The sequence below is a fragment of the Lagenorhynchus albirostris genome, chromosome 14 (assembly GCF_949774975.1).
Source record: "Lagenorhynchus albirostris chromosome 14, mLagAlb1.1, whole genome shotgun sequence".
In the NCBI taxonomy this organism is placed as follows: Eukaryota; Metazoa; Chordata; class Mammalia; order Artiodactyla; family Delphinidae; genus Lagenorhynchus; species Lagenorhynchus albirostris.
In genome coordinates, this window is record NC_083108.1 from 19,636,928 (window position 1) to 19,659,297 (window position 22,370).

Below are 22,370 nucleotides of genomic sequence, written 5' to 3' on the forward strand. Positions count from 1 at the left end.
CTGCCACACTGATATGCTTTGTATCTAGGAAGTCAGCTCTTCAGATTCCAATTTCCTTACCTGGAAAGGAAAGCGAATGGACTATGTAACTGTGTTGCGAATCTTTTTCTGTTTTGTTTGAAGCAGGGCAGGGTGAAGGCTGGTACGAGCATTGAGCACCCCTAGTTTGGCTCTCCTCAGCTCTAAGTCCCAACTCTGTGCAGGCTGCTTAGGGCACTGTAGGAGCACAGCTTGGAATTACTGGACTAGCTGGTCCCTTCCCAGCTCTGAAGGTCTCTTTTTCTCTTTACAGCCTTCGTGTATATGGCGGTAGGGTGAAGTCAAGCAATGGTGAGTATCAGGAAGGCAGAGAATACAGCAGCACGTGGGGGCCTTTGACAAAGGAAATATGGTTACCACAGGTAGGAATTCTCTAAAACAAAGTAACAAGCTATGTGGCATTCCAGACAGTTATGGAGATGCCATAGCAGGTGACAGAGTAATCTGGCCTGTGACACTTAGTGGATGGGGTTCTTCTCTCCTTTAAACAAAGGTACTTTGAGGAAAGGCTTCAAATACTAATTCAAGTTTGTGTTAATTTCTTACATGCCTATTGTGAATGCATGACTGATGGTTGGAGCCTCAGCCCTACATCTGGTTCATCATTCAGATCACACTGCCCTTAGCAGCAACTGTCCCAAAATACTTAATACAAAATAAATTCAAATTTTCCATGCATATTTTGTACTGAGGCTTCAAAAGGTGAGTCTCCTATTCTATTTGACCTTCACATTTTTGGGGTCTAGGTAATTTCAAGTGCCTACATATACAGAATTCTCAACATTTCATTTTGCAGATCGAAATGGTTCTCATGCCCCAAACAGAGGAGTACGGAGGGGGCATCTCCAAATGAGCTGTTGTCTCTAGTCGACTTCCCCACATAGGCAGCCAGTGTCAAGGACTATAAGAAGGGACCTGCCAAAAGGATTCACCATCCCCTGTACCATATTCCACCACCCTGACACCGCTTCCTGCAGCCACTGCAGAGTTACAGGAGGGTCTGTAACTCCCTTAGCATCTAAAACCACAGCAACCATTACACCGGTTCCTCCCACTTCCTCCTACATTTTTCCCAGTGCTGCAAACGCTGATCATAAATATGTAAAGAAACATCAGAAAAGAAATGCACAATTCCCTTGTCTTCATTTTATCAATATAACCACTTTGGCTGTGACCTAAGAATCTAAGTTGACTTCATTCCAGTGAATGTTCTCTGCCTTTGAGGTCAGAAGAATAAGTTGGAAGAGTGTTGAAACATCGTATTGATTTTCTTGATAACGCACTAGTGTTTGAAGTTGACACATTCAGACAGCTATTGGCTTTACTTCTGCACAGTGTATGAAAATGAATGAATTGACAAGTACTTAGTAAAAAGATGACCTACAAAATTACAGAGCTGCTATTATAAATTTCATACTGCAAAGAGATCTGGGCAAAAAATCTTTATAAAATCAATTGCTCAAACTTGAATGGGTTGTTTCATCTATGCTATATGCTTGTGAAGTTTAAATCTCTCTCTCTCTTAAAAAAGAGGTTGCTAAATTTATTTTTGTATTTTATAAAGCATTAGCTCATTTCTCATGGGCAAGCACACCAGGAGAGGAAGGAAAAAATCATGAACAAATTACCGGCCAAACAAATCACCCCTTTATGAAAGCTGGTAATATGTTCCTAGATCACTTTCCTCTACTCCTCCTTCCCTAATTAGAGGAAAATGACTCCTGTTCGGGAAAGTGTCTCCATGGAGTTGAACCTGGCTGGTGTAGCCAGCATCGACATTCCTCCCACCTGAGGGACTGGGGTGGAAGGGGTTGGAGTGAGGAAGAGTGTTAAAGGAAAAGAAGCTTCATGCAGAGAGTGCTGAGCTTGTCATTTTCTCCTGTCTCTTCTTAGCTCTCAGTTCTTCCCAGGTAACCATGCAGAGGAGAAAGAGCAGGGACGGCCCCAGCCATCAAGGCCACCAGGAGGACCTGACTTGGAGTCACTCTACTTATACACATGCCATGGCTGGCAACACTGCATCAAGGAGGTGACACATAAAAGCTAAGTGTTTATCTGAAGAGAAAGAAAAAAAAGAAGCATAGAAGTTAAGAGAAGGAGCAGCAACATGAGTGAGTTTCAAAAATATAATGTTGGGGAAAATAAATCAGGTACCAAAAAACACAGAGAGTATGATTCCACTTACATGAAGTTCAAAAACAAGCACAAGTAAGTTTATCATATTGGCGGTGGTGATGGAAGCTGGACCCACAAGAGGACTTGCAGGCAATGTAGTGTTTCTTTTTTTTGTTTTTGTTTTTGTTTTGTTTTGTTTGTTTTGCGGTATGCGGGCCTCTCATTATCGTGGTCTCTCCCGTTGCGGAGCACAGGTCCTGGACGCGCAGGCTCAGCGGCCGTGGCTCATGGGCCCAGCTGCTCCGTGGCATGTGGGATCTTCCCGGACCGGGGCACGAACCCGTGTTCCCTGCATCGGCAGGAGGACTCTCAACCACTGCGCCACCAGGGAAGCCCAATGTAGTGTTTCTTGACCAAAGTGCTGGTTGCATGTGCATGTTCTGTCTGCAGAAATCACCAAGCTGTACATCTGTGATTGGACACTTTTCTCCATGTATGCTATATTTAAGTGAGGAGCTAAAAGTTAAAAACCTAAGGGGTGGTAGCTAAAAACATGGGCAGAAGTAGATTGTGTCTGGTTAGAAAAGAATCCCATCCCAAAGCAAATATTTTAAGAGAAATTTGAAGATATCTCATGGGAAGGAAATTCAAGAGTTCTACTCCAGCCCTAAGTCATGACATTTTAAAACAACAATTAATCATAGGTTTCCCTTATCTTGTATGTGTTCCTGCTTCTCTCTGTTCTGTAGCTGTGTATTTAAGAACGCCTTCCCATACCTAGGCCAGGGAGGAGCTCAGAACTATAAACTTGTAAACCCATCTCCAATGGTTTACTTTACAACATTAGAGAAAGTACATTTGGAAGGACAATCCATCCTGGTTGACAGAAGTTTCTTCTTCTTGGTTCTGCTATCTATAACTCCTTACTAAGAGAGACAAAGTTGTCTCCCAGGACAATAATCGTCTGAGCAGTGCTGATTCTGGAGGAAAAGTTATCAAGGTACAGGAGACATTTAAAGGCTCTGCGTGAATCACTTGAGACCAACTTTACTAGTAATTGTTCTATTTTTTATTTAATTTATTCTTGACACTAACAGCTACAGCATACTGCATGCTTAACACCAAACAAAAACAAATTAAAAACTCTGCCTCTTAATTGTGCAATTTCCTGAAAAGACCAAAAAAAAAAAGAAAGGTGCTACGCTTTCCTTTGCAAATTGTTTTCTAGGTGATGATTTTAAATTTCTTAAATATCTTCATTGACCCTACATCCAAAGTAGGCTTTTGGGATGTGTGCTAATGCCTCGGCTGACATTCCATGAGTCCAGGCCCCCACACACTACAACGGGCCCACCTGGTACAGTATCCATTTAGCCTGCACATCAAAGCTTGCTCCCTTTCAGCAAGAGCTACTCCACACTCTGAACCAAGGAAGAATCTGAATTCAACAGGCTAAGATACTAAAACAATAGATTTACTGCCAGTAGAATGAAGCTGCGCATTCCTGAACCAAGAGAAGAGATGTAAACACCACCTGCTGAGGCCACTGGGTTTCTTGTTAATGTTTAAAAACAAAAAAACAAAAAACCCCTAGAACTCACTCTTGCGTGGATGTTTAAACTTCAGGCGCTAGAATGAGGTCCTGTCCTCAATAAAAGTAGGGGAAAGCGATTTTATGAAAGTTATGAAAAATCTGAGGACCAAGAACTGTTAGGACAGTGGAATGGGAACCACCAAAGGGGCTGAGTGTTGCCTTCTCTGGAAATATGAACGCACAATGTATACTCACCTCTTTAGCTCTTTTCATCTTGCTACTATGTACTCCTTAATATAGTCTGAATGAACAAATATTCTTTTGAATACTCATGATAAGGGCTGGGTTAATACAGGGGTGGGGAGGGAAGAGAAATATAGAACTGAATAAGAAACATTTAAATTATAAATTTTTTGAGGTCACATCTTTTTTATGTCTCTTCTGTATCCTAGTACAATAATGAGCACACAGTAAAGGCATAATTTTTGAAAATGAGTAAAAACTCATAAAAATAAGCATGGAGTAATAGTGTATGATTCCACTTATATGAGGTACCTAGAAGAGACAAACTCATAGAAAATAAAGGTTACCAAGAGCTGGGGGGAGAGGGGACTGGGGAGTTATTGTTTAATTGGTATTGTGTTTCTGTTTGGAATGACGAAAAAGTTCTGGAAATGGACAGTGGTGATGGCTGCATAACAATGTGAATATCCTTAATACCACTGAATTGTACACTTAAAGTGGTGAATTTTATGTTAGGTACATCTTGTCAGTGTAAAAAATTGTTAATAAAAATTTAAAATGAAAACGTAAGCAGAGAATACTTGGCTAGATAGGAACAGTGACCTGTGATGTCAGGAGGCTCTGATCACCTCTTTACAGAAGCAGCTGGGGCTGGGCACCTGGCACGTGGGAGGCTCAGAAAAGGAGGAGCAGCGCTGGCACTGGGGCTGCTGATGTGTGGGTGAAGAGAAGCCGCCTCTCCCATTTGAAGATGGTACATTTTCTTGTGTAGAGTTCTGCTTCAGGTGGAGGACTCGTTTATATACGTGAAGACAGTAATCACATAACTCTACACGGGAGGTGGGAAGCACCACAGGAGATCTGGACTTTGGTCTCAAATACCTCACTTGCAATCTGGGTAGCCTGCTTACCCTTCTCAGGTCTCACTTTGTATTTCTGCGAGTTAAAGCATTGAGACCACGTGATACGTGGCCTCTACCAGCTGTACAACCTCATCGTTCTACGTCATCCTTTCTTTTTTCCAAACAGTTCCAATTTAAGTTCAGTGAATAAAACACAGTTTTTCATCTCTTTAGCATTGCTATTCTTTTCTGGACTCTCCAGCATCTTACTATTCTGGTCAAAGGAACAGTGTTCCAAAGTGAACATATGAGTTTCACGAAGCTATGGTGAGTGCAGAGCATGAAGAAACACCACTTGTAACTTCTAATTATAACATAAAATCACCGTGGCCTTTTTTTTTTCTTTCTTTCTTTCTTTTCTTCGTTTTTTTTAAATTAATAATACTATACAGTTGAAAATCACTTTCAACCATTGATAAATTACGGTCATTAGGAATCGAGTTACATAGTAAAAGTGACCATTTTCCTTTTCCTAAATTGGTTGGACAATAAAAAGCAGCCTGATTACTCTTCATAGGAAAGGATGAGAATATGAGCAAAGAAACTTTTTATACTACCTTGCACTATTTAGAAGCAATAAGGAACATTCAGTGGTGTTTACCTAACCTTGTAGTTCCTCTAGTCAAATTCATTCATTCCATTCAGTTATTCAAAGCTGCTGTTAAAAAGTTCTAAAGATTTTTTTTGACATTTAAGAACTTTTTATGTACAATTCATACCATTTCAAATGAATCAAATGTGCATATAAAGTGGTTAAGGTAGGTTCAGTTTTAAAGGAGGTTTTCAGTTAAATGTCTGGGTTTTGCCTGAATGATGACAAATAATGTCTGATTGAGCAATTCACTCTTCAATCTATTGATTTGGTAATAAATAAAGTAGAAATACCAAACAGCCTAAAAGCACTTGAGTATTAATGGATGAAGTTACACTAAAGAATAAAATGGTATGAAAACTAGAAATCAGCTTTCCAAGGAGGGAAAAAGACTGAGATTAGAGCAACCAAGTGAAAATTAAGAACATATCTATCTAGTCCCCGTCCTGGGGAATTCCCTGGTAGTCCAGTGGTTAGGACTCGGTGCTTTCACTGCCGTGACCCTGGGTTCAATTCCTGGTCAGGGAAGTAATAAGATTCCACAAGCCAAGTGGTGCAGCCGAAAAAAAAAAAAACCCATAAAATAACATACCAACAATATTCCAACTGACATGTCTTCATTAGATTATTTTTAACATTTTCTCTTTTTTAAATACATAGTAGTCTGGAAACCTAAGTCAGGCTTCCAGTATATTATTATCAGGAAACCCAGAAAGTTCCAACACCGTAACATATTTTCTTTAGATGATGATATATCATATTTCAAGGATGCACAGAGGGAATCCAATAATGCTTCAAATTCATAAAACCAGGTTTCATTTAAAATTAAATGAGAAAATATGCAAAGATACACAAAATCTTTATTAAATGACCACATAGTAATCTAATATAACACTTCCTGATACAAGAAAAGGGATTATGAACTAGTTCATAGTATATTAAAAAATTTCCAAAGTAAAACAAAATTTGCAAACAAAATATGTTGACACACATTGCCATTTCCTTTTATGACCAATTCCCCTCTATCTGGACATCCACCTTTCATATACCTATTGTCCTGTGCCGTTCCCTGCATCATGTTCTTCTTCCTGGATGGGGACGCATTCCCTACAAGGTCTCTTCAGAACTATACCACCACCACAAAATTCCTTTTGCTACCAAGCTCTGATCTCAGCTGGCTCTCCTGGAAAATGGCAATAAGGTAAATACACAGTAAGGTGGTTTCAAGGGATGACAGGCCTTTTATGACCTGATTATGTACGTTATGTAGATGGCTACTTCCCCACACCAAAAGTGAGTCATTCCTAATTCTCATTGTCTTCTATATAGTCAATAGAGCTAGTTATCTAGAAGAGAGAGAGAGACACACACAGAGAGAGAAATACATACAGATTTATTTTTAGGTTAAGAGCAAACATCCTAAGATATCTAAAAATTCCATTATGTGTCAGGGAAATATAACTGAAAGAGGGTGGTGGTTCAAGGCATTAAAAAGTGTCTGTACTGACTGGGTTTTATATAGGGTAGCCCAGAACTGATGGTGATACCCAAGCAAAATGAAGGGGTACCAAATACCTATTAAAATAAATTGTAAACAAAAATCAAGCACAGATTAGATCTGAACAAATTCTTTTCTACTTAAGACAATGACCCCCAACTTAGAGACCACTAGCCTCTACCAGTTTTCAAGTGATGACAAGTAGTCCTCAAATTCATATACACACCCAGCCAATACACTAAATAAAACACATGCTTCTCAACCATAGGGATGACTATTCCTCAAATGTAAATAGTTCATGATGTGCTTAATAAAATCCAAATACATTCAAAGAAAGTATTGAATTCATAATTAGCTTGTCATTAAGTATTTTCTCAGCTAATATACAATAAATATTCAACTACTCGTATGACTGAGTCCTTGAAATTTTGGGCTTTATAAAAAGTATCTTCATGTCAACAAAAGGGTTGAGAATGGCTAACCTAAGGTTCTATACTAAACTCTCCAGACAAAGTTAGATGTACCCGGGTTCCAGTGCCTCCGTATGTACAACATACATAAGCTGATCTCCCTACTTCCTTCCACAGTGATGAATATAACCAAAATACAAGCACGGCACTAAGTTTCAGTGATATGCAAAAAAAACGGATTTTCCTCTGGAGTAATAAATTTGAAGTAACAAAAGGAAAATAAACAAATATATACACGTGATTAAAATCTACACAAAAATATATTAATTTAATTTATCAGATCCCCTCCATAGATAATCTGCACAGAGTACACTGAAATGTTCTCTTAGCATGAATTGACTATGATCTTATCAGCTAAATGAGCCCACAGGGCTGCTTCACACCTGCTTTCCCAATATCACTCTGTAAAGAGCTCCAAGCTCATTAGCCAAGTGGACCTTCTTTAAAAACAGCAAGAATAACATATGAAGAGCAAAGAATAGATATGAACTCATCAGCAAATCTAAGGCAGGTTGATTGCCTGGTCTTCCTTGAATTTGGGGATCTTCTTAAACTCACTTTGCTTGAAGAAAAGCTGGGCCAGGATGTGGTCTGCTGTGGCCTGGAGATAATCGTCCATGTCAAGGGTTTGCAACTTACAGTGGAAACAAAAAGAAGATGTATCAGCACCAAATTACTCAGGTTCCTACAAAGATCTTACAGCCATCAAGGCATTTTCAAGACTGTAGGTATAGCTGTGTAACATTAGGAGCTATGAAATCTCCTGCGAACGGTCCCCTTGTACACTTGTCTTCTCTTGCCATGGGGAGCTCACCATTTCGACTCTGGGAATAAGGAAAGTCTGACTGATAGCTAGAGATGCTGAGGCATCTGAAGCTTTATTTTTTTTTTATTTTTTTGCGGTACGCGGGCCTCTCACTGTTGTGGCCTCTCCTGTTGCGGAGCACAGGCTCTGGACGCGCAGGCTCAGCGGCCATGGCTCACGGGCCCAGCCGCTCAGCGGCATGTGGGATCTTCCCGGACTGGGGCACGAACCCGTGTCCCCTGCATCGGCAGGCGGACCCGCAACCATTGCGCCACCAGGGAAGCCCTGAAGCTTTCTTTAGAAGGGACCTCCATCCCACTGGGAGGTAGTTCTCTTTAAAGAGGGAGCAGGACCTTTTGTCTACTTGTAAGCAGGGACTAGTGGCAAAAGGGCCCCTCAGAGCTCCATGCCCACAGGCACCTGATGGAGGCTACCTGGCTGCCAGGTAAGTAGTCCTCCTCCTGCACAACCAGAGACAGTAGTTCATCTCTGCCTAACTGGCCTGGCTGTCCAGTTGGCTGGCTCCGACCCTGTCTGTCCTTGTGCCCTCTCTCTATCACGATCTTACTGTCCTTTCTGCACCCCTCCCCCTTGACACTACCTCTCTTTCTCAGCCAGCCTCTCAATTTCTGCATGTATGTGGGTCTCTCTGTGTCTCTCACTGTGTTTCTGTCTCTCTCTGTGTCTGTGTGTGTCTCTGAGCTTATCTGTCTCTGAATCTCTCTCCTAACTCTTTGTGTGTGTGTCTCTAGGTATGTCTGCCTTTCCCTGCCCCTCTGTGTATAGGTCTGTCTGTGTCTGGGTATGTGTGTATCTGTGTGTCTCTCCTTCTGTGTCTCTGTCTCTTTATGGGTCTCTGTTCCTCTCTGTGTCTATGTCTGTATGTCTCCTTCTATTTGTGTATCTGTGTTGTTTCTCTCTTTTTCTCTGTGTTTGTGTCATTCTCTTTGTAGATCTCTGTCTGTCTGTCTCTCTCTCTGTATGTCTCTATCTCTGTGTGTCTCTGGGCATGTATGTCTCTCTCTGTGTCCCTATGTCTCATTCTGTGTTTCTTTCTAGGCATGTGTTTCTGTCTCTCAGCCTCTCTCTTATTCTTCCTCCTTCCTCTTTCCCTTCATACCCCTATGCAAAATAAATCCCCGTTAGAAACATCCCTAATACCCCTTCTAATGGGTTAGTTGGGGTTATGCTCCCTCAAGATGCATATCAGACATTCCTGGCGGTGGGGGTAGATGTAAAAAAAATTCCTTCTACCCAAAATTCTGATTCATGTTTTCCTTCCCTGCTGTGGATCACTCCCTTAAATTGCTTCTTTTCATTAAAAAAAAAAAAAAAAGAAGAACCCCTCTACTTCTATTCTCTTTTCAAAAGATTTATATTCTTTAATTCTTAACTTGTATTTAATAATTTTCAATTGTTATCTTTATCCTTCTTTCATATTTTTAAGTTTTAATTTGTTGGTATTAGCCTTTCACGTCACATTAGTCTTTAATTAATTTTTAAAATTCCCTTTTCTTGATCTTAATTTTTTTAACTCTAATTTGCTGTTTTAATGAGTTTTTCCCTTCTTTTCCTATTTATATTTGATTGGATTTCGTTTTGCTTCCTGATTTGTTCTTATAACAGCTGCAGAGAATGATGACCAAGGGGGTGGCAGTAGTGGTGAGCCCCACACCAAAAGCAGGGGACACTGGAATCCTCTTCCCCCCGAGAGTCTACAGCTAGCTTTCCATTGCATCTCCTCCTCACAGAGCTCTTCACAAACCTCATCCCAGGCAACCCCAGGAAGGTTTAGAGACCCAGAGAAGCAGATGCTGGAATTTTCCAGTGTCCCTCAAAGAAGGAAAGTGTCATCATGGGAAATAAGCACCACTGAGCAGGATGGCGTAGGTTCTGTAGATGATACTGCTGAATTCATGCTGTGCTCTCCCGCGGAGATCTTGTTGGGTCTCCATGTAGGAAGAACCATGGCCAAGAGGAATGTCTATCTGTTCCTGGATTTGCCCCAGGAATACCCAGACTGTTATAATTCTCACCCAGTCTCAGCAGGGAACCTAGTCCTAAGGACTGTTCAAAAATCTAAATTCCACTATTTATTCTTGTTTTTCAAACACATTATTCATCTAATTAAGGAACACTGGGGTGAATTTTTAAAAGCAAACAACTATGTAATACAATAAACAATTCCTCTTAATGTATGTTTTATACTGCAGATCATGATATATCAGATTTGCTTAAAACAAAGAATGATGGGAAGGAATGCTACTCCTTCTTGGTAGCACTGCTCAATCATACTCAATGTTACTTCATGTCTCCTAAAGTTTCTTTTCATATACAAGAGACTCTTCTTTTCCTCTCTCTGCCAAGTAAATTCCAGAAGAATAAACTAGCCATGCTCACTTCAGCTTCTCCCTCTCTGTCTGGGAACTGGCAAAGCTTCAAAAATCATGCTCTGCTTCTCTACGATGTAAGGTAGTACAAGGGCCCACCTCAATGTCGGAAGGCCAGCCCAATTCTGGAGATAGATATTAGGAAACCCACTTGCCCACAGATATTAATCATATTCTCTTAAATACCTGCTTGATTAGTAATAGAAATGATTTCCTGGATCTCTATATACTGCTCTTTGGTCTTTTTTCTCAGCTGGTTGAGAATTGGGGGAATTAAGAGGGAATGTGATGTATTGGATCTCTTTATAACTGAATGAAAAGATTATTTGATTCTTCTCTTCACACATTCGTTCAGCCAGTTCAATCATTTATTCAACACACATATACTGAGGGCCCCCTATGATGCAGATACATTGCTTAGCAGAGTATCATGCACATCACTGGCACTCAGCAATCTCTTTTGAACTGGCTTATTCTCACCTGGTCTCCAGTGCTGAAGGCAAGAACGAGAAGCAATTCCTTATCGCATGTACTCTTAACGTAATGCTGGGTTCCAGTGGGGAAAAATATCACATCTCCAATGTGAACGCTGAACTCTATGGTACACTGAGCATTGATAATGCCCACCTAAGGCGGGGAAAAAACTATGCTGAGGGCTTTCCTGGTGGCGCAGTGGTTGAGAGTCCGCCTGCCGATGCAGGGGACATGGGTTCGTGCCCCAGTCTGGGAAGATCCCACATGCCGCGGAGCGGCTAGGCCCATGAGCCATGGCCGCTGAGTCTGTGCGTCCGGAGCCTGTGCTCCGCAATGGGAGAGGCCCGCGTACTGTAAAAAAAAAAAACAAAAAAAAAAACTATGCTGAAGTTAAGCAAATAAAATCAAATATTCATTAAGGCTAAGTATTCATAGTGAAGAACAGATGGATAAAAGCATATGGTTATAAAGGGACTTCGCAGAGAGGGTAAATAGCAGAAAAGAGGCAATCCTGCACATTAACTCTCCTGTTTCTGAGACAAAATCCCACAAAAATTAAAAGATGCTCTATTTAAAGTAAATGTCCCTCAAAATGCATTAGTGAATTCAATAGTGTAGAACATCATGCAAAAAGAGCATTAATCACATGTTCTAATTAAGGGTTATCAGTGACACTCCCTAATTAGGCAGAGGATTTAAATTGCAGTGTTTTACCGCCTCTATGCCCGCCTTTCTACTTGCTTGGGAAAATTCAGCCTTCTGGGAGAGCAGCATCCTAATGGTCTTTTAAAAAAGAGTTCGAGACTGAATGTGCACACAAACGCACACAGATGAGCACAAAGCACACCAAAAATAAAATCCGATCCTTGAAATTAAATCTGTGGAAGATGACAATGCCCTTTTCCAATTTATTAAAGCTTTCACTTCTAAAAACTTAAAACTTTTGCTATGGGTGACATAAAAGGTGAATTTCAGTCTGTTCTGATTCTTTCTGTCAAGACTGATTCAGGTACAAGCTAGAGAAGCCCATTTTACCTGTAGATCTCCCCAGGAGCCCTGTAGTAACATGCTACTTCGTGTGGTTTTTCCGAAGAATCAAAGGGGGTGATGTTAATAACTTCACCAAGATGACAAGTATGTGTCAGAAGGATCCTGGATAAATGGGGATATATGGCCACGCTGCTGGCGCTCCACATCTCCCCACCCCCCACTCATCTTACACTGAGAGGCAAACAGCCAATTTCACAGTCCCCAAAGTAGAGCACATTAAATGCTTGCATTACCTGAGAATGCAAAACTCTGAACATGTAAGCAGGTATTCCAGCCCCTCACCATCAGTGATAAACCTCTTTATCAGTTCTGAAATGTTCTTAGCCCCTTCTCATGCTAAGAGCAAACTTGGAAGTTACCTAGCAGGACCTGCATGGTATCCTCTGTGGAAATGGCCCAGAAAGCCATTGGCACAGAGTCCTATTATGCTACCAACAACTGAACCAAAACAAAGAAATACCTCCTGTTTGCTTCTTTCTGCACTGAAAAGGAAAGTTCAAAAAAAACCTGTTCACAGAGGAATTACCTTTGCACATCCACTTATTACATATCCTATTTCATTTGCATTAAAATGAAAATGTGGCTGTCTTAATCCATTGTTATAAATCTTGAGTGTACTCAAAGTGAGGGCATTTTTGTGCTTGAGAAAGAAAAAGAAAAATGAAATCCAGTTATTTAGCCAACATTCAACTCAGCAACTTAACAATTCATATAATCATAATAATAACTAATATTTATGAAGTCCTCACTGAGAACATGCAATTTTTTATGTTCTTTACATTTATTATGTCACTTGTCCTTTATAATAATCTTATAAGGTTGCCACCAACCTTATGAGATGAAATTAAATTCTAGGTTGGTTGAGTATACTAGGGTCACCCAGTGGCAGAACTGGGATTTGAATCAGGGAATTTGATGCCACAGCTGTGCTCTTAGTCATTAAGCAATACAGCCAGTTGAGCATTTAAAACAAATGAAAATGAAAAGAGAAATGAAAAGAGAAATCTCACGAGCATCCAGTCTCTTTGTTAATGTAACCACCCACGCCAAGAAGTTAAGCTCCCAAATTCACAATGAGGCCTCAATCAATAGTTTGCATTGATCAAATCAACCAGTGTTTGACTAGCTCTTTCCTTTTCCTTTGTCTAGAAAAATGATGAATCCAATCTAATTCTCATATTTCATCCATTTTAATAATAATTAAATAATAATAATTAAGTAAATAATATTTTAATAATTTCAAAACATTTTTCCTAATTACCTGATTCAGGAATTCACTAAAAATTTTTTCATTGTTGCTTAGTTCACTTCTGTTTTTCCAATATTGTGCCAATTGTATTATTCCTCCTGGAAATTGATATTCTTTTGAACCTGAATCAGATGAAGTTTAAAAAACAAAATAAGATAAAACTACTTCAAAATGGTACTACAAAAGGAGTGTCAAATGCAGTTCTAGTAAGGTACATAGCCCTTCTATAGTCACAGAACGTTTATGTGGTAGGAACTGCCAATACCACATCCTATGTTCCCCCAAGATATTGATCTGATACTGTCAGATACTATCCTAACTTCCCAAACTCTCTTGAAATTTCTAACATAGAGTGACCTCTTTAAGACAGGCATTCAAGTCAGGGGACCTGGCTGGAAAACGTGAGAGTCATCCTAAATACCAATCCCTACCTCTCCCCTCAATCCGTCAACGAAGCCCTGTCAGTCCTGCGTCTCTAAATTCTCTGCTTCTCAACAATTCTTTCCCTCTCACATAGTGCAGGCCACCATCATCCCCTACTGGAGGGACTGCAGGAGCCCCCTGACTCATCACCCTGCCTCTCACCTGGCCACTTCCAATTATTCTCCACAATCCAGCTGGATTGGTCATCACTTCAAAAAACAAAACTAACACCAACTCAAAAAGATATATGCACCCCATGTTCATCGCAGCATTATTTACAATAGCCAAGATACGGAAACAACCTAAGTGCCCAAGCGCACAGATACAGAGAACAGAGTGGTAGCTGCCAGTGGTGGGGGTGGGGGTGGGTGAAATGGTTGAAGGAAGTCAAGAGACACAAACTTCCAGTTACAAAATAAACACATCATGGGCATGTAATGTGGAGCAAGGCGGCTATAGTTAGTAATACTGTATTGCATACTTTAAAGTTGCTAAGATCTTGTAAGTTCCCGTGACAAGGAGAAACTCTGTAACTATGTATAGTGACGGATGTTAACTAGACTTATTGTGGTGATCATTTCACAATATATACGAATACTGAATCATTGTGTTGTATACCTGAAACTAACATAGTGTTATATGTCAATTATACCTCAATAAAATAAAATAATTAAAAACCTCATTGTGTCACTCTCCTATTTAAAGCCCCTTAATTGCTACATGACTGGCCTCTCCTCTCTCATAAGCCTCTTCTCCTACAGCATCCCCCAGCCCCAGCACACCCCCCTCACAATCTGAATTTTTTTTCCACATTCTCTTTTGTTTCCAGACCTTTTCTCACATTTCCTACTCTGTTGAGAAATGTGTCTTTTCAAACTTCTCTTGACTGTGACCCACTGTAAAAAACACATTACATCTCAATCCAATACACCTATATAATCATATATATAAATACTTAACTAAAAAGGCTTCACAAAATAACACACTATACCTTTCAGGTCATACAATTATCTCCACACAAGGCTATCTGGAGACTGTGAGTAATCAGCATTGACAACCAGTTCTGCCAAGCTGGGAGGAAGACTGACCCCCTCATCCTCTTTTTGCTTATGGAATGTTCTAATGAAACTAATTCCACCTTCAGGCTGAAACACATAAGAGACCATATAAGGTATTTGTGAAACATTCTACAAATTTTAACAATAGAAGGGGCGGTAGCTGAGGATAGGGCAGCATTGGCACCAGTGTGGTTTTCAGTGGCCCAGTCAAAAGAGCTGACCTCGATTAGCCTAAGACTTGTGATCTTTATGAAAATCTTCTAAGCATTCAATGTATGGGCATTAGTATTTTATGGTCAATATAAACGCCTGCAAAATTATACACTGGTTCCCATGCTTACCAACGCTCTCACTAATGACTCATTTCTTCTACTTCTCCCTATAACATTAGAGCAGGATCTGCTGCAAGATAAATCTCAAAATCTTATTATTTAGATTCCTAAATTTACCACAAAACCCCTTCCAGGTACCACTCACGGGCCATCACCAATTCTGATCACCCATTTGCACTGTCAGCATCCACATCTGACCCTCTATACCCAGCATTATCAGCAATCCCTCCAGTGATAGTATAACTACTGAAAGAGATCAGAAAGAGAAAAGCAGCCGTTCCTCAGGAAAACTGTGGGAACCTCTGCATTAGATTAGGAAAACACAATTACATTATCTGTAGCGAAGTTATCCCTGGATGAGCAAACGGCTTTTCAGAGATGAAAATTATAGTAATTTTTATTAACTATATCGTAACCTTTCTACCAATTCACTATACAGTAGCTCCTACAGCAGGCCTTCGTAAGGGACAATAAAGAGCAATTCAACTTCAATGCTCTTGAGCCCATTACCCCAATGTCACTTTGTTGACTGCTACCTTAGAAACCCGAATATTCATGCCCTCTTTGTACCCTCATGGGATTTGCTCTCAGCAGTGGTACAGACCTCAAGTGACCTGGAAGCGATGCCCTCAGGTATAGAAAAAATTACATCATCAGCTTCCAGGGTTTGAAGTTCATGATGTGTAGAAAAGAAGAGCAAGAAAAGCAGTCTTCACTCCCCACATTCTCTATCCAGTGTACTGTGTTTTTAGGGAAGAAGTTCACTTGGCCAGCTGTAACACTGTACGTGGTAACGACAGCACCATCAACCGCCCCAATCCACGCTGTCCCCTGAAACATAAACGGAAGAGCTCATCCAACACTACTTTAGAGCAATGCTCCTCAACCTTTTTTCATTACCTCCCTTCTAAGGTACCACGTTAGACTTTTTTTTCTAATCACCACCCTACGAAATGTTAACACATTATACATAGGTACTATAATGTTAACACATTATACAGAGGTACTATAGATCTGTATACTGTATACACATACTGCTCATGTACTACATGTACATCTATGCTTTATGCATTAAAAGAGTAATATCTTTACCCTGCTAACAACCAGTTTTTGCCCCCTTTTGGGCAATACCACCCCCACTGAGCATTCAGAGCTCTAAGTTCATGCTAGTTTGATAGTCTGAAAAGACTGCAGGCACATGTGTACGCACATGCATGTGTGTGCTTGCGTGTGTCTGTGTGTGTATGCATACAGAGGCATATGTATTTTCCAGATAAGAAAAAGTCTGCATATAATTTTGATAATAATAATAGTAATAACATAGTGCTTTACTGTGTGTCCAGGTATTCTTCTAAGAAGGGTTTCCTCTCATATAGATAAAGCTCTAATCTCTCTTCTTGCTGTAAATTCTAAAATCAAGTGAATTGTCCAAGTATAAAAAAGGAGTTTTATTAACAACAACAGAAATATGTCACACACAAAAAACTGGCTGATCTATTAATAAGATCATCAGGGTAAGACCAAACTCTGAAAGTTCTATGAGAGCTTAGTCACTTCAGCTTCCCCAGGGTCTGGAATACAGAAGCCATAAATACATTTCAGAATTAATGACTTATTTGAAATTCAAGTAAGCACACTAATTTCACTTCCAAAGAATTCTTAAAGGTCTAAACCACAAAAGGGCATCCAACTGGCTGATCTCAGAGACTCCAGGCTGAACATCAGCAAACCAGTTTGTTATTACAGGCACTGCTTTATTCCTTAGAGGGAAGCTGTAGTTTCTTTGATCATTAGATCAAGCTACCAGTTTTAGCTTTGGCTCAACGGACGGAACAGTGGGGATTTCCCTGGTGGCACAGTGGTTAAGAATCCGCCTGCCAATGCAGGGGACACGGGTTCGATCCCCAGTACAGGAAGATCCCACAGGCCACAGAACAACTAAGCCCGTGCACCACAACTACTGAGCCTGCGCTCTAGAGCCCAAGAGCCACAACTATTGAAGCCCGTGCGCCTAGAGCCCATGCTCCGCAACAAGAGAAGCCACCATTATGAGAAGCCCGTGCACCACAACGAAGAGTAGCCCCTGCTCGCCGCAACTAGAGAAAGCCCACGCACAGCAACGAAGATCCAACACAGCCAAAAATAAATAAATAAAATTAATTAATTAATTAATTAATTAATATATAAAAAAAGATGGAACAGTGATCTTAGCTTAACAATGTATGAAAAATGATTTCATACTGAAGAAAGAAGTTCAAAGTGATGCCAAGAATAATTAAAACAAACAGGTTAATGCTTCAAGGCACTGATAACTAATCTAATTGAGTACACAGCCAAAGCCTGGATGTGGTCTACCACTTATTTAAGTAGGTTTTGCAACAACCTAAATAATAGCCTGAGGACACACAGCACAAATGCTTAAGGGCAGAACGTGGGCAAACTGGTGATACCTGTACAAGACAGCCGTGTTCGGAGGCCGTTGCTTTTTATTCTCAGGGTCCCCAGAGTCATCTGTGAGCTCTGACTGTTCAAGCTGCTGCCAAAGGCGTCTTCTTCAATGCTGAGATAGTCTTCGGCATTGTTCCTGTACCAGGTCCACTGGATTGCACCACTGGGGAACTCAAACACCTGAAAAGCCATAAGCAAATCAGCAGCATGGAGGCCACCTCCTGAGGAACGTGAGGCCACCATGGCCTATGGGGTAAGCGGGAAGCACAAGGGAAAAGGCAAGGTGGTGTGGCGAGTACTGGAGCCCCCAAAAGGAAGAGAAAGAATAGGTCTGCAAGACTCCGGGAGACAACGTGGTACATGCAGTGCTATCAGTCTCCGTTTGACATAAAAAAGAACACCTGTCTTGGCAAGAGAACAGGGCTGTCCTGCACTTCTCCCCTCCAGCCAAATATAGAACTATCTACTAAAGAAAAATTCTGCCTGGAGCCAATATCCACCCAACTTTCCCCCTTCTCTATCCCTCACTTCCTTTCCTCCAAACAGCCCACAGCTGCTTCCTTCCAATGAAGACAGAACAAAGCTTAGAAAACAAGCAATGGAAACTTTGTTCTGGAATCACCATTTATAATAGATGATTCTTTTTCCTAATACGTGTGATCCATACGTTGGATTTAGGTAAATGATTAAGAAACTTGAATTTTGGATCAACACCCTTTTGCACCATGGGAATTGCTGTTTGCAGAGGCTGGGCTCCAGGTTCTGAATGGGGCTGAGAGTTGTTAACATAAACCAAGGAGAGAATCAGGACTCCAGATGCAGTGGTAATGGTGCAGCCAAGAGACACACCAGGAAAATGCTCGTCAGTGACCACTGCCTCTTCTTTTCCTAGGAGAAATTATGAAGCCATTATTCTCTACTCTTGATGCATGAGAAATATTGCCTCCTTTCTCAATTTGGTTTATTTTCTCTTTATTTAAAAAAATGTATTTGTGGGATAAACATACTGAGTAAAATACTACATGTGGGGCTTCCCTGGTGGCGCAGTGGTTGAGAGTCTGCCTGCTAATGCAGGGGACATGGGTTCCAGCCCTGGTCTGGGAGGATCCCGCATGCCACGGAGCGACTAGGCCCATGAGCCACAAGTACTGAGGCTGCACGTCTGGAGCCTGTGCTCCCCAACAAGAGAGGCCGCGACAGTGAGAGGCCCGCGTACCACGATGAAGAGTGGCCCCCACTTGCCACAACTAGAGAAAGCCCTCGCACAGAAACGAAGACCCAACACAGCAAAAATAAATTAATTAATTTAAAAAAAAGAATAAGGTCTTTGAATGCAGAGAATGTGCTTTAAAAAAAATACTACATGTGTAAATAAATACACACATACGTACACTCACAGTATGGTCAGGCCCCATAAGACGGCTGCTCTCTTGCTCCCTGTACACCCCCTGCCCTCTCCCCAGCCCTGCCTCATGCTTACTTATGCACATGACTGCCTTCCCTCCTAAGTGGAAAGTTTAATCAGTAACCACCTGCCTGATCGCTGCCCGCCACAGCCACCTCCGCTAACCATTGTTCTAGCCCTGGGACCAGACCAGCTCCAGTATGTTCAGTCATCAACAGGAAACCAGGCACTTGCGTTGGTTGCTAACCCAGAGAGCTGTGCGGAGATGTGTTCCACAGTCCCCCTGGCAACCAAGGAGCCCTTTTGATGTCATGCCCCCTATAATTGATAGCCTCTTCCTCCCCTACGCAGGGAAGATTGCTGTCTTGTCCTGCCTGCCTGCCTGTACATGGTGGGTGTCACTCCAGGACCTCGGCCTCTGACTTGTAAGATTCCGTGTCCGGTGAATCACTGATGTCTCTGCCGCTGACTCAGGCTCTCTCTTCAGTCTAGCAGCTGGGCAAGTGCAAGGACTGCAGGCTGCGGGGCACAGCCCCACACTCACACACACCCCATATACCCAGATGACATCCAAATAAACAAGGATAAAAATAAAAATACAAGGAGCTGGGGCACAGAATAATACTAGAAAATTAAGTACCCAGTTAAGTTTGTATATGAAATGCATTCCAAGTCAGTTAGCCCCTATTTACCAGTTTCTTCACCTGAAAATCAAAGAGGTAATAAGTAGTATTTTCTAAGAACTTTTTGGTTCCAGAATGTACAAATGCATTTACATGTACAGCTACATGCATGGGAATAAGCAACATATCAGTAGTCAATGGGCCTGACAGGTCTCTCTCTCCCGCTCCCTCCTTCATTAAATAGCTTCATTAAATTCCCTTCCTCCTGTGTATTACCTAAATGAGCTTCCAAGTCACCACCCATCTCCAAGTCACAATATTTCCATGTATTTCTATGTTACTATTTCCTGGTTTCATATCACAAATATATGCTAGAAACAGCAGTATTATTTCTGAGTTACAATCCACATTACTGAAAGCTGCCAAGAAAATACACACCCTAACCTTTGGACCAATTTGCCCTCACGCCTCTGACCGCTAAAATGACCTGTATAAGCAATGATGTCCAGGACTCCTTTTCCACTGGTCTTTCTCCCTGAGCAAGCAAATCTTTGATCACTAATAATTCTAACAGACATTCTTACTTTAACATTCTTAAATATTCAAAAGAACACAAATAACAAATGTTGGTGAGGATGTGGAGAAAAGGGAAGGTTGGTGGGAATGTAAACTGGTGCAGCCACTGTGGAAGTATGGAGGTTTCTCAAAAAAACTAGAGATATAACTACCATATGACCTGGCAATTCTACTCCTAGGTACATAATAATAATTTTAAAAAACACTTATTCAAAGAGGTACATGCACCCCAGTGTTCACAGCAGCATTATTTACAATTTCCAAGATATGGAAGTGTCCATCAACAGATGAATGGATAAAGAAGAGGTGGTATATATACAATGGAATACTACTCAACCATAAAAAGGAATAAAATTTTGCCATTTGTAGCAACATGGTTGGACTTGGAGGGCATTATTGCTAAGTGAAATAAGTCTGACAAATACTGTATGATATCACTTATATGTAGAATCTAAAAAATACAACAAACTAGTCAATATAACAAAAAAGAAGCAGACTCACAGATATAGAGAACAAACTAGTGGTTACCAGTGTGTGTGGGGGGGAGGGGCAAGGTAAGGTGGGGCAGTGGGAGGTACAAACTATTGGGTGTAAGATAGACTACAAGGATGTACTGTACAATACAGGGAATATAGCCAATATTTTGTAATAACTAAATGGAGAGTAATCTTTAAAAACTGTATAAAAATTTAAAAAATTATCAATTCTTAAATGGTACATTTTGTATAACATAATCATTTACCAACATATTCAATTTAGCATTGTATAAGGGTAATATATTGAACAATAAACAACTCATTAATGCCATGAACAACAATTCATAGAAAGCTGGGCCATTAAGTAGCTACAGGAGTTAAGAGTTTATGAGAGATGGCAAGTCAGGAGATATTCAGAGCAGGAGATGCTACCTTTCTGAAGAAGGTCACTTGAAGAGAGCTGGTCTAAAGAGGGACTGTTTCCTGACCTCTGCATAAAGGTTATGGGGGGAACTAATCTCAAGACTTAAGTCCCCATTTACATTCTTACCATTCTGGATATGGTATTCATCTTCCCCCCAGACACAATATTCTGCTTTGCATCTTCATGCATTTCAAATGCTAAGTTGTCCATTGGCATAGATGGGCAAGCAATTCACTGAAAAAGAAAAACGGGGGAGGGATGTAGCTTTAGCAAATGGAGAGATCCCTGAGAGGAGAAGAATGATAATTCTTAGGGAAGGAAGTGCTTATATAGAGCTGAAAGTTAAGGAAATGAAAGAAGGAAGTTGTTTCTTAAACAATAATCTCAGTTGAAAAAAAAAAACCGTTGAAAGCATTGCCAAATTAGAGACCAACAAAACACTTCTTTTGGTCCCCAACTCTTTGCTCACTGATGGCACATACACAGATAATAACAACAATAGCTAATTAACATTTATTTCCTCCCTTCAACAAAGTACCAGGCACAGTACTAGGTGCTTTCCATACATCATGGGATTTAATTCTTACAGCAATCCTGTCAGGTACTATGATGATTATTCCCATTTTGTAAATTAGGAACCTGAGGCATGAAGAGGTGCGATAACTGCCTGAAATCACACAACTAGTTTTAGTGTAGAAGCAAAGCACCCTTTATCAAAAGATTCTTCCATGGCATTGGTTCTCTGCAGAGTTTGATGGTGGGTGCTCAGTCTAGCATAACATTTTATCACCCAAATCAGTCCTGCCTCTAGATAATGTGACTGATTTTTCTATGTGGTTTACTTATTAGATAATTTTGTTACCTGAAAGTTAAATCTTCATTTAAAATTCATCTTGCATCAGCTTTCCTGGTGATGAGCTGTGGCCTGAGTAAGCTAAAAACTACTACTGTAATCCACAAAACAGTCACCCATCCTCTTTTCCTTTCTATCTTCCTACCTTTATTCCTTCCATAAACATGGTTGAATGCCTACTCTATTCCAGGCTGTATACCACTCTACACATTACAAAGCCTTTTATTATCTTATAATCTAGTAGGAGAAATGGAAAAGAAAGCAAATAATTTCCCCCCAAAATGTGCTGTGTTCTGATAGAAGTATGTACAAGATCTTGTGAGCACAGAAAGAAAAATTGTGTTTGAGATAGGAAGAAAAGGCAAGCCCTCTCTGAAACCATAATTTTGAG

General features: G+C 40.7%; 1 pseudogene; it reads right to left on the minus strand.

Annotated features, from left to right (window-relative positions):
• Nucleotides 1–6,323: 6,323 nt before the first annotated feature.
• Nucleotides 6,324–21,336, minus strand: LOC132503832 (uncharacterized; annotated as a pseudogene).
• Nucleotides 21,337–22,370: the final 1,034 nt, after the last annotated feature.